The 13316-nt window shown below is 50.2% G+C and overlaps 3 non-coding genes across 3 annotated transcripts; 2 read left to right on the top strand and 1 right to left on the bottom strand.

The window, feature by feature from the left end:
* The first annotated feature begins 877 nt into the window (after window positions 1-877).
* TRNAL-UAG (transfer RNA leucine (anticodon UAG)) lies at window positions 878-959 on the top strand. Its single transcript has one exon. It is a non-coding gene; the product is annotated as a tRNA-Leu (tRNA).
* A 636-nt stretch (window positions 960-1595) lies between these two features.
* TRNAF-GAA (transfer RNA phenylalanine (anticodon GAA)) lies at window positions 1596-1668 on the bottom strand. Its single transcript has one exon. It is a non-coding gene; the product is annotated as a tRNA-Phe (tRNA).
* Window positions 1669-10984: 9316 nt separating this feature from the next.
* TRNAQ-CUG (transfer RNA glutamine (anticodon CUG)) lies at window positions 10985-11056 on the top strand. Its single transcript has one exon. It is a non-coding gene; the product is annotated as a tRNA-Gln (tRNA).
* Window positions 11057-13316: the final 2260 nt, after the last annotated feature.

Genomic DNA, 13316 nt, shown 5'->3' with positions numbered 1-13316 from the left:
AAACACAACAGACTCTCTGTAGAAGCAAACCACACTGCTGGGGTCTCCAGAGGGTCAGTGCCCTCTGCCTCATGGGAAACCGAGACCCCTCAGAATGGGGTCGACCCTTCTCCACAAATAGCTGAGGAAGGGGCTCTAGTTGAACCACGGGGCACCCACTACTCCCGTTAATAGCGCAGGGTAGAAGTGCTGACGGGTGCACCGCCTTGAGTCCTGTTTCTAGGAGCCAGGCCGCCGTCGTTGTACTGAAACTACATATACCTTGCTCTCGCTGCAAGGAATTTCTTCCCATTCCACAAAACATATTAATCCGTTTTTTTTTTTTTATCCCATGATCGCTTGTTTTCTTTCACGGTAAACCAGTTCTTTGTTGGTTATTTTGTAGCCACAACTGAGAAAAAACACACGAGGAGGTTTGTGAACTTTTAAAGCCATTTTAGTGTTGATGATTTAAGGGCCCGGCTGCTGGAGAGAGCTGCGCCCCTCGGGGCTGAAAAGGAAAATGATTTCTCTGCCAATACGAAGGGATCCAGCGATCCTGTGGGACCTGAGGGTTTTATTTGTTCAAAAAAGCGTGTACCCCACAGTGATAAAGTAGTTCAGTAAACAATAGCATCTGGGGACATCTTGTAAAAGCTCAGAGTTCACGGAGTGACGTGGATACAGGTTAAGTGAAGCACCTGGGCTGAGAGAGCCTCGCGCTTTGAGCTGCTAGTAGACTTGGGTCTGCCCAGGACCTGTGGGTCTTCCCACCTCTGAACCTGTCGGAATTGGAGACATCACTCAGAACAAGGCACCCAGTGATCCCGCCCCTCGCTCCCCAGCTCTTGTTCCTCCGCTTTCCACACATAAAGTGTCAGAAGTGTGTACATCAGGTGGTAGCGTGGCCGAGCGGTCTAAGGCGCTGGATTTAGGCTCCAGTCTCTCAGGAGGCGCGGGTCCGAATCCCACCGCTGCCAGCGGCATTTTCTTTCTCACTCATCACCAAACCATTTATAAACTCGAAATGAAACCCTATTCCCGCGATGCTCCTTCCAGGGCGCCACACAGGTGTTTTGCTCTTCCTGGCTGTCTCAATTATATCTAGACACTTAATAAAGAGCAGCTAGGTGTGCTATATATATTCTATATATTCTACATATTAATGAAAAAGCTGCTGCTCTGCTAGCAAGAAAAAATATCTGGAGGTTTTATACAGCCAGTGAGTTAGAAAAGAAAAAACGCTAGTTCTTCTAGCAAAATAAAACTCTCTCTTTAAATGTCTAACTGCAGGGTAATCTTTTTTGCTACTTAATTATGCTTTTGTCGAATTTGCAAAATAATGCATCAATTGCTGCCTAATCTGCATATGTTAATGAACAAAATTATTTCTCCCCGTTCTGAGCATTAAAGGTTCCAGCAGTCCGCAGGTGGGATGAGGAAGGGCTGAGGTGAGGAAGGAGGGTGGACAAGGGACAGGGGTGGGATAAGAATGATGGTTTGAAAGCGAGAGGGAGGGGGCAGGAGGGACAACGCAAAACCAGAGGGGAAATAAATAAGGGGAGTGTGGAGGAAATTATATATAAATACCAAAAAAGTCACAAAAGTGTCCCTGCTGCCGAAACCCGGGATCGAACCAGGGACCTTTAGATCTTCAGTCTAACGCTCTCCCAACTGAGCTATTTCGGCAGATGGGATAACACTATAGTTGCAGCCCTTGTAGCACTAAGCAATGAGTGATGTGATGTATCCTGTGACGTGTCACTGAGGGGTGATCTGTCCCCCTCTAAGTCGCTGTTAAATCCTTTTCATTGCGGTTATTAAGGAGGCTCCGGGTCTGCCCAGGATCAACCAGCGCCGGATGGAGGCTCTGTACCAGCACCTACGGCACCTGGAGCGGCCGCACAAAGCCTCCTTTTCAGCCCAAATGACATGAGAGCGAGAGACGAGAAAGTGCAGGAGAGAGAGCGCAACACAGAAACAGAAAGGAGAAAGAGAGAGAGAGAGAGAGAGAGAGAGAGAGAGAGAGAGAGAGAGAGAGAGATATATATATATATATATATATATACCTTCTCCGTGAACCCCGCGGGGGTGAGAGCGGCTGGGGGGGGGATTGATAATAAATGCGTTTTCGCGTCAGACGAATAATAACGATTACATAACGCGCAGCTCCAGACCCCGCTTAGGAGAATCAATGGAAATAGTCTTCAGTGGGGCTGAAATATGAGTGAGTGGAATAACTGACAAACATCCCAGGAGACAAAGTCATTGAACCGCGAATAATCTTTATAAAATAATAAGAAATACACCTGCAGTGGTGCTCTTGGAGGGGCCCGCGGAGAGAAAGAGCCCCGCTCTAGTCTCTCTGTGGGCTCTTTCAGGAAGGGGAAGTGACGGTGCCGGGACGGGATTGGTTTTCAAGTAAGTGGGGGGTGGGCTTTGAGGGTGGGGATAAAAGGGGTGTAGGGGGAGGGACCGGCGTCTTTCCGCACAGCCCATTGCGCGGTTAGTTTGGACGGTCCCTGGGGTGAAGTTATTGCGGGCAAGTGCGAGTTTGGGCAGGGCCGGAGGAGCCTATTTTGTTTAAAAATTCGGTTGACGAGCATTTCCCTGCTCGTTGACCAAGTGTCTATTTCTGGGCATAAGTGGCGGCGCGCTGTCTAGGTAATCGCCGTCCGCCAGCGCACACGTGCGCTTTTTGCCAGGCCAGGTTCGCGGCCTTCAGGCAATTTATTTTGGAATAATTCGGTGCGCGTGACGGCCGACGAGCATTTTGGGCACCGCTCGTCGACCGGGATCACATTATTGGGCATAAGCATCGGCGTGTTTTAAAGCCAACACGCTGACCGTTAGGGCTCACGTGAGTTTCTGTCAGGCCGGTTAACGGCCTTAAACATTTTTGCAGGAATTTTAGGGATAAGAGAGTCTCCGCTCCGGCGCCATGGCAACCAGCCATGACGCTGAGGCAGTGAAGGCCGCGCTTCGCATATTAGGCAAAGCCGGCGGATCTGACCTCCTCAGGCCTGGGGTTTTGGACCAGGCCTGGGTGGGAATGGTGCCGGTGTACATCACCTGAAAGGGCCAAAAAGCCCCAAAAAGCGGCGGTGGGGCGGGCGCGTGGCACAGCTTCCCCCACCAGCCAGATGGGAGAGGGTGAGGGACCCGCCAGTGAAACAGAGGCAACAGAGGAGGGGGCAGCATCAGACCAACAGGAGGGGGGCATTGAGGCACAACAGGAGCAGCCATTGGGGGATGGGCCCCCCTGGCAGGATTTAGTGGTGCAGGAGCTCCCGGGCCCCAGTACAGAGATGGCACCTATGGACCTGTCCCTCCCCAGAGAGGTGGCCAACACAGCAGGGGCCCCCATATCAGCAAAAAAGAAGGGCAAGGGCCCCAGTCAGGGGGGTGGCTCGGCAAAGGAAAGGCCAGCAAAGTGCAAACCAAAAAAGCTGGGGGGGGTGGAGCGCCCGAGCCCTTTACAGGACTGGGGCAGAGTGGCCCCAGACTCAGCTGGCTGGACATGGGCGAAGCATGGGACTTAGAGGCCAGGATTCGGGAGCAACGCCGCATAGTGGCAGAAACAGAAGACAGGTGGGCCCAATTATGCATGGAGCATGAGGTGGCCGCACCATACGGTCAGCAACTAAAGAGGCCAGCAGAGAGCGCAGGGAGTGCAGGGAACATGCCACAGGAAGCTAGCAAGGGAAGCTGGGTACCGAGCGGTAGGGGCCAGGAGGCTGGTGCGGCCGGTGGTTTAGGTAGCGTGATGGGAGCCAGTGGCGCACATGGTCACGATTGGCGCGGAAGGTCGATGCCAACACACAAGGTTGGCAGAAAGAAGGCGATGCCAACAGGGCGCAACACGGCCCCAGCACGTTGGTCTGAAGCGCTAGAGGGGTCTTCGGCCGCCTTCTCTACTCAGCAGGATCAGGATCGGGGTTTCCACAGAGATGGTGGGTGCCATGAGGGACAAGACGATGTTTCAGCTAACTACATGATGATGAGTGGTGGTGTTGATAATAGGTTGGATGTGGGCGAAGAAGATGTGTTGGAACTCGACTATGAGGAGGATGTGGATGAATGGGAAGATGGGGAGATTTGGGAGGCAGAGGTGAGCAGCGTGAGAGGGAGGGGGAGAGGACGCAGGAGCGGTGCAACCCCTCTTTCCGTTTCTATTTTTCAGGATCGGACTATCGGCGGAGAACAACAAGAAGGGAGGCAAGGGCAGGCACGTGGCTGAGGGGCCCGGAAGGTTTTGTGGCCTTTGGGAACACAAGGAAGAGTTAAAGGGCAATGGTGGTCGGTTTGGGGGGATGGCATAGGGGGCGGAGATGCCCCAGTACGGAAGTCCATTGGGGTAGGTGATTGTTCTATTCTTGACACACTATCGGACAAAGACTCTCAGGGCGGTGAGAAGGGGAAGGAGCTGCAAGGCAGTGCTTCAGCCGAGGGTGAGAGCTGGGCCAAGGTAGCGGGGAGAGAATACAGGGGCAGAGGATAAAGAAGGCGGAAGTCACAAAAAGAGGCTTCCTTATATGGGGCTGGCTATGCCCTTGGGATCGCATGTGGCAAATAAAACAGAGTCGAGAATATGGAGACAAGAGTATGTAGATGTTTTTAAACTCTTGCATAGGGACATACAAGCCAAAGAGGGTTCCAAGGAGGAAGAGTGGGAACTAGAGACCAAGGGTCCCAATTACAATGGATAATTGGACATCTGCATTCTTGATTTTCGCAAGCATATATTGCGAGAAATACCCATACAAGGCCATAGCACTCTTTAAGTATATGGACATCATTCGGAAGGCGCAAATGCACTTTGGGGGTTTTGCCTGGTTGAGTTACGACAAGGAGTTCAGGGACCGAGTGAGTGTCAATCCCGACAAGCCATGGGGTGACGTAGATCCAGAATTATGGATGCAATGGATGGCGTCATCGCAATCCACAGCATCTACCCATACGGCCAGTGGCCTGCCTGTGGTTTATAAGCCGTTTCAGGCGCGTCCCACCCAGGGAGGGGCGGATGTGGGGCAGAGAACCTCGACTACCACGACGGGAGCTTGCTGGAACTTCAACAAAGGTTTCTGTTCCAGACAGCCTTTTAAATGTAAACACGATTGGTCCAAATGCGGGGGCCGTCACCCGGTTACGCAGTGTTTTTCGATCTCCAGTCCAGCAGAGCAATGGAGAGCATCCAAGGGCAGAGGCACACAGGGCGCTCCTGCTCCAGAGGGGGCCTACGCCAGTTAAGATAGACTTTCTCATACCCTGGCTACACAGATACCCTGATAGGGCCACAGCGATTAAGCTAGCAGAGGGTTTTCAGGAGGGTTTTAGGGTCAGCTCCCAAGGTCCACGTACGAGGCGATGGGAGACAACTTGCGGTCTGCAAAAGAATTGCCACAGGTAGTAAGGAGCAAGCTGGATAAGGAAGTGTCACTGGGCAGAATTGCAGGGCCTTTTTATGATTGGCCGAGTCAAACTCTGATGATCTCCCCGTTAGGAGTAGTGCTGAAGAAGGCACCGTGTGAGTTTAGGTTGATACATCACCTGTCATGGCCGGAGGGCGCATCTGTCAATGACTTTATTGCGGCTGAGGACACCAGGGTAGTATATGCATCCGTGGACGATGCTATAAAACTGGTCAGGGGATGTGGCAATGGGGCTGAATTGGCAAAGTGTGATATACAATCAGCTTTCAGGCTACTGCCAATACACCCAGGAGATTTTTACTTGTTGGGGATGCAATTTGAAGGGGCCATTTATGTGGACAGGGTCCTTCCCATGGGTTGCGCGATATCTTGCGCCCTGTTTGAGGCATTTAGCACTTTCATGCAGTGGGTTGTCGTCAAGGTCAGTGGGCATTGTGCGGTGACCCATTACTTTGATGATTTCCTTTTTGTAGGGACAGGCGACTCCGGGGCTTGCGGGAAGGCATTGAGGGCCGTTCAAGATATGGTGCGCCATATGGGGGTGCCTCTGGCCCCGGAAAAGACTGAAGGACCTTTGGCGGTACTCACCTTTTTGGGCATCGAGCTAGACTCCATTACCTTGACAGCCAGATTACCAACACAAAAAGTCAAAGAAATGCTGGAATTCTTGGGTACAGTGAAGGAGGCTCGTAAAATTGATTTGCGAACGGCACAGAAGCTGCTGGGTTATCTCAACTTTGCTTGTAGGGTAGTCAGAGGCGGGAGGAGTTTTTGCAGGAGGTTGGGCCTGGCTATGTTGGGAGCAGTGATGCCACACCACAGAATACGAGTTTCAATGGGTCTGACCGAAGATGTGAGGGTGTGGGAAACATTCCTGAAGCATTTCAATGGGGTATCCATGTTTTTCTGCGAGGATGAGACAGTATGGCAGGTGCAGATATTTTCGGATGGGGCAGGAGCAAATGGCTTTGGAGTTTTTTGGGACGGCAGGTGGTGCGCGGAGTCGTGGCCAGCACAATGGTTGCAGGAAGGGAGGAGTAGTGCCTTTTTGGATTTTTTTCCCCTTTTGGTAGCAATGGCAGTTTGGGGGCTGGAGTTAGCAAATAGAACAGTTTTATTTAGAGTTGACAACATGACAGTGGTAGAACTTGTTAACAGACAGAAGGCAAGGGACCTGGGTTTTGCGCTTGTTGAGCCTTTTTATATGCAGTGTTTATCTTTTAATGTGATTTTTAAAGCTGCTCATATACCGAGAGTATTCAATGAGATTGCGGATTCCCTGTCTCGTTCACAGTGGCAGTGTTTTCGCAACCTGGTGCCAGGAGCAGAACGGAGCAAGACAGCGGTCCCGGCAGACATTTGGGAGTAGGGGGCATGATGATCAAAGGGCTGGTGGAGATGTCTTTAGCGAAATCCACTCGCCGAAGTTACCGGCTGGTCTGGTTGGATTTTCAATCATTTGAGCGGTTTGCAGGAAATTTTTGGCTGCAGAAGGGTAAACAGTTAGAGCATTGTGCCTTGCGTTTCGTGCTGTTCATGATACAGAAAGGTTGTCAGCGGCGACTATTGGTGGAAAACTGGCGGGTGTTTCATTTTACGGGAAACTGTTTTTTGATCACGACCCAGCTAGAAACGACTTGTTGGGTAAGATGTTAGAGGGATGGAGCAGGGTTAGATCAGCGGAGGGTAGAGCGGCCATAGAACCTATTGGTTTTGAATTATTGCTGGAGTTGTTGCATGTGCTGCCTGTGTGTTGCGCAGACGAATATGAGTTAGCACTGTTCCTTTTATGTATGGTGTGGATGTTTTTTGGCGCATTCCGTGTGTCGGAATTGTTGGGGGTTGGAGCAGCGGTAGGGGTACGGTACAACGAGGTTTGCTTACATGGCGAACGTTTGGGGATTTGGCTTAGACGCTCTAAGACCGATCAGCTAGGCAGAGGGAAGTGGGTGTGGTTGGAAAAAGGGGGCAATGCCTCGGAATGGATGAATTTTCAATCCTTGAGTTTTTCGCCTAGAGAGGCTGGGGTGTTTGTACACAGGTCTGGGTCCAAGCTTACCAGTTTTCAGCTCCTACGCGTGTTGAGGATGGCTCTGGGACGGACGGGCCGTCAGGCCATGGATTTTGGCACACATTCGTTCAGAATCGGGGCAGCCACGGCCGCGGAGCATTTGGGTTGGGATTGGGCGAAGATCAGGGCGATAGGTCGCTGGAAGTCAAGGTGCTGTGAACGTTATGTGAGGCCCTGAAGGGCTGGGAACAACAACAGTTTCTTGGGGGGGGGGGGGCTGTTATGTAAACACATGTTACAGTTATTTTTTTATTACAGGAGATGCGTCCGGTCCATCGCATGGCAAGATGGTCACGTAGCTTGTAGGCCATTCATTTATCCACTGGGCAGTGACGTTCGCGGAGAAACAAATCTATGGTCGGGCCCTGGGACTTTCCAGTAAACAGCACAAGGTGTTATGGTGGGGGAAGAGCGGCATGCGGTGGGGTAACCTGCTTCCTTTCATCACATCTAACTTACTGAACTGGGGGTGTCTGGATTTGTTAATCATTCACTTGGGTGAGAATGATCTTGTTAAACTATCACGACTCATGCTACTGCAACACATGCAGAGAGACTTAGAAACTATCAATCAGAAATTGCATGGCACCTGCTTGGTGTGGACGGAATTTGTACCTCGTAGGGTGTGGAGAGGGGCAGTCAAATATGGAGCCATGGTGCGGGCTCGCAGGAAACTTAACAGAGCTATGAGAGTTTTTTGCTGGGCGCAGGGAATAAAAATCCTGGAACATGAGGACATTACAGAGCAGGATGTGGCGCTCTTTAGGGATGATGGTGTACATTTGTCCACGTTAGGGAACGCATACTATTTGATGGATTTGAGACTGTTGGTTGGGGATTTGAGGGGGAAAACATGTGGGTCAGGAGTAAGGAGTGAGAAGGTCAGGTTGCTTGCTGCCCCACCCTCGCGTGTCTGCGAGGGTGGGGCAGCAAGACGTCAAATGGGTTTGTGCTGGTTGGCAGTAAATGGGGGAGGGTGGTGAGTCAGATGCGGGCTTGGCCACCCTTCCAGGGAATAAGCAAGCAGGTGAAGGCTGTGAGTGGGGGTACGCACGAACCAAATGGGGCATGAAAGGAAAAAGGGAGTGTGTAGGGGAATGGAAATGAAATGAGGGTTTGGAGTGGAAGGATGAGCGAGATGATGTAAAAGGGAGGGCGTTATTAAAGTTGCGGTTTTCGGAGTAAAAGTTAAGGTTTATGTTGCTTGTTGCAATCCTGTCCTAATAAATGACCTTTTACACTAAATGGATGTCACTGAATTATTTCCCGATGTCACTGATGAAAGAAACCGGCAAAATGCAGATATTGTGTGGCCCCGTGGCTCTGTGGCTAACTCGTTGGACTTATAGGGAGCTTTGGAGACATTGAAGGGTCGTGGGTTTGAGTTCCACCACTGTTACTTTTACACAGATTTCCTCAGATCATGGCTAGAACAGTAAGTATTCATCTTGAATCCGTGCAAGTAATTCTCCCAGGTATTAAACTCTCCCACCATGGCCTGTATTACAGATACAGCCCGGGGGCGCAACAGGCGCGTGAGCTCCTTTTTAGCGCCCCTGGGGCACTATGGGATTACAGAGGGGGCTGCAGATGCTGGAGACCCCCCTCAGTGGTACTGACAGTGGTACTCTGCTGCCAGCGCTATCTCCAGAGTGTGATCTTTCCACATTCATGTGATTTCAGACTTTTTCACCTGTGACCTAATGTTTTACTTATGATATTTCTCAAAGAATGCTTGATGGGTGCTGTTTTAATGTAACATTTCCAGTCTGTAATACATTTAAGGAGTGAGCTACAACCCTTGTTAGGTTTGTTCTTTCTACCAATTCATAGTGAGCTGCTGCATGAAGCTGGGCTCTGCTGTCAGTGCAGCTTCAGAGAAGTAAAGGTGACAGCTGACAAACTCACTCTTGTCACAAATCATGACTGCAGCTCCTGGGGTCAGCCTTGTAAGACCCCCAATAAAAGCTTCCGGTGCGCTCGTGCATGTTACCTCTCAGTCGAGCCTGGAACCGGATGCGGAAAATGTGGCTCTTTCCAGAGTCACCGATTTATGTTTTTCAAGTTCTACAAAGAAACGTGATCTCACAGGTGCTCGTCACCCACAAACACCAGGGGGCGCTGCACTATGATTTCCTCACTTGAAAAAACATAACGAGATTATATCTATTTCAGATAAAAGAATGCTACACTTGGGTTTTTTGTAGACACAGCGGATATTCAGTAACAACGTGATGATTTAGAAGCAAGATTTGGCTAAGAATAAAATCTCTACCAGAAGTGGGGCTCGAACCCACGCGGACACATGTCTATTGAATCTGTGTGTGAGGCCCTGATTTCCTTCGATTCTATTGTTGTTAGTGTAAAGAAGACGCCGTTTCCCACAGGAGGTAATACCCGGTAGGTCCAGGGGAATAGTGTTGATCGGACATCAGCCACTTCACAAACTAACACAGCTGAATTACACTCAGTCACTGAGCAGCATGTCACGGTGTGAGCTGTGTGTACCTGATGGAATTGTGGCGCTTGGAAGGCTCAGCACCGGCGCTACAGCGCTTCACTAACTTGCTCTCTACCCTGTGTGTAAACAAGATCCTGTCCGGTGACTCCCCTGAGCCCCCCCCTCTGAGCACCGGGCCAGGAGCAGAACCTGTCAGATGTGGAAATTACACATGCGATACAAATCTGACACCGAGGTGCTCTGACTTTATTGGGTGCAATGATTACGCCATATTAAAGTTTTTGGGCAATATCTCCCAGAATCCGTTTGTGCATTAATACCGCCCCCTTTGCCCTTGTTAAAGTCCGGAGGCTGGACCTGCCACAGTTAAATGAAGGGTGTGAGCTTTATCACAAAAATACTGGGTGCACAAACCTAGCACAACTTGTACCTGCGGCTGTAATCAGGCCCAGAGCTGTAATAAAGCAGGAGGCAGAGGATGGTACCTTGGAGGGGGGAGGAGCCTGGACTCGGCCTCACATCAACTCAAACATGTCCACTGATGCGGAAGTGACCGAAGTTTAACAGTGGGGTCACTTTTAGCTGTGGGAACAGATTCTTCATGAGATGAAATGTGAGGGGCCAGACAGGAAACTACACTCACTTGTGGCAAATAATATTTAAACCATCTCACGGCAGCTCAACCAGCTCCAAAAGCAGCCCTGGAGCTGCAGTCCGCCGGGAAGAGGCCAGAGTAGCGGAAAGGAGGAGGGGGTCACCTCCAACCCACCGCCCCATGTGATGGAAAGAGAGCCACACCTGAAAAAACAAGGTTTGTGAACTTTTAAAGCCATCTTAGCGTTGGTGACTCCAGCAGAAAAGGAAGGTGATTTCTCTGGCATCAAAAAGGGATCACGACCTTGAATTTACCCCATTATTTTAGCAGCATTGACTGACACCCCAGAGCTTCATTGGAAAGAGGTCAGAAATAATCAGTCCAGCGGGTGTCAGGGCCCTGCAGTCCAGGAATGAAAGCTTCCGGTGGGGGTGACAGGTTCAGCCGGTTCCATGGTGTAATGGGCAGCACTCTGGGCTCTGAATCCAGCGATCCGAGTTCAAATCTCGGTGGGACCTGAGGTTTTTATTTCTCCATAATTCTACTTCACCCCACACCAGTGTTGACAACGATCACTAAATAATGACAGACCTGTCACCTATCTATCTCACTGGAAGCAGAACAGGTCGTCTTTTAGAAGCTGAAAGTTTTTATGGAGTGAAGTTGATAGAGTTCAAAGGTCGCAGTGTGAAGCTCCTCCTCTGACACTTTCACACAAGCGGCCAAATACCAGGGCTTAGTTTTCAACCTGATGCACCTGCCCTTGTTTTTGGGGACCTTTGGTTATAAAATCATCTCTGGACACGTGTATCTAGCAGGTCTGTGTGACTAAAAATGGATTGTCACATAAGAGCAGTCAGGTTGGGATATTCACAGCAAATTTGACAATTTTACTTTGGATTCGCCTACATAGGTTTTGCACTTGGGTTCATTATTTCGTTTGGCTCCAGCAACCCACTTGGGGCAAAAATTAAAAAATTGCAGGACCACCATAACCAGCATGCACTGTACTCAGTTGAGAGGCCCACTGGGGCGGACTGGTATTTAAAGAGACTAATCAGGTGCCTGCAATTAGACAAGCTGAAGCCATGCCGGTCTTTTCAACAAGAAAGAAATGCCTGGAACACTTCCAGCACTGGCTGCACCTACGAGGGTGAAACACTTCTATATTTTTCTCTGCTGAAGAAAGGATTGACCTAGAAAGACGTGTCCAGAGATGATTTTATAACCAAAGGCCTGGAATAATGAAACTGCTTAAAGAAATTCAATGTGAGTTGCTGGCTTTGCTTTTTCATCCCGTTTATATAACCTGTTGGGAGTGCGCTTTCACATGAGGACAACTTCGTTTTTGATATATATATGTATACATATATATATAGCACCTAGTGGCAGTCGCCACTAGGTAGTTATAGTTAGGACCTAGTTTCAATAGACTGAGCATTTTTTCTTTTGTCAATAACTTTGGCAATGCTTGACGCATCTTCACGAAAATCTAAAAACGTATACTTTGCCCAGTTGCCCTGAAAGTTTTGGGGTGATCAGTCAAGTGGGGACCAAGGAAAAGGGGGGAGTGGAGGGGAGCAAAATGCGTTTTCCCCATTCATTTTTCCATTGGACATTTAGACACACCTACAGCCCGAACCACTGATCGGAATTACACCAAATCTGGAACAAAGATAGATTCTGTTCCGCAGATTACACTTTTTGTGGTTTTGTGTTAATCCGTTCAGTAGTTTTGGAGTAATGTAAGGCCAGAAAATATAAATATTTAGGGACACGACTCCGCCGCAGGTCCAATTTGATTGGGTGCTGACACTTCAACGGGGAAGTGATGGTAGCCATCATGGGTCTCAGCTTCAGCCGAGTCCCAGACAAAAAAGCCAAAAAAAGGGGCCAGGGTAGAGTCACCCTGACTTCCTACCCTAGTGCAGGGGTCCCTGAGGGACCCTGCCAAGGCTAAAAAGCATTTCTTAAAAAAAAAAAATGAAAAAATCCACAGACAGATCAGCAGATTTTTCCAAGATTTAAAAAAAACAAAAACATGGTCCCCACGTTTTCTATTTGGTTTCCCCGGGTAGGTCGGTTTCAAGGGCATTTGTGACTTAATAGAGGAGGGGGGCTCATGGGGCCCCCCTCCTTGGACTTTAATAAGCTCCGGGGACCTCCACCTTGCCAGGACGATTTTATAAAATTGGCGGGGGACCGCACAGCCCCGTCCCTCGGGGACCACCAACTTACCGGGGCAAAATTATTTTTTAAGGTTGGGGAGGGCAGATGGCCTCCCCCACAGACCCAGGGACCACCACCTCCCCGGGACTTCATTAATATTGACTGGGGGAGCTGTAGCCCTGGTGACCACCACCTTCCCTGGGCTATGTCCGCATTAGAGAGGGCCTGAGCAGCCCCCTTGAGGAGCCACTGATAGCCCTGGTGGCCACCACCTTCCCGGGGCTATGTCCACATTAGAGGGGGGCTGTGCAGCCCCCTTGAGGAGCCACTGATGGCCCTGGGGGCCGCCACCCTCCTGGACCATCTCTGCTATGTCAGGGGGTGCTCACCCCCGGGACATAGTCACAGCAAACACTCCGGTTTCTGACAGTGGGACCTGTCAAGCAGGTCCCGCTAGCACAGAGCGGAGTATTCATATCCGTTCCCTGCACACAGGTATGCCTGCAAGGAAAGGAGATGAAAGGTTTGCTTCACCAATTACTGAGTTGCTGTTAAAAGCAGCTCCTTGCTTGCTGAAGCAATGGGACCACAGGCTTCTCCTGTGGTCCC

Source organism: Pleurodeles waltl, unplaced genomic scaffold, assembly GCF_031143425.1.
Source record: "Pleurodeles waltl isolate 20211129_DDA unplaced genomic scaffold, aPleWal1.hap1.20221129 scaffold_70, whole genome shotgun sequence".
NCBI lineage: Eukaryota > Metazoa > Chordata > Amphibia > Caudata > Salamandridae > Pleurodeles > Pleurodeles waltl.
This window is presented reverse-complemented; position numbering and strand designations above follow the sequence as displayed.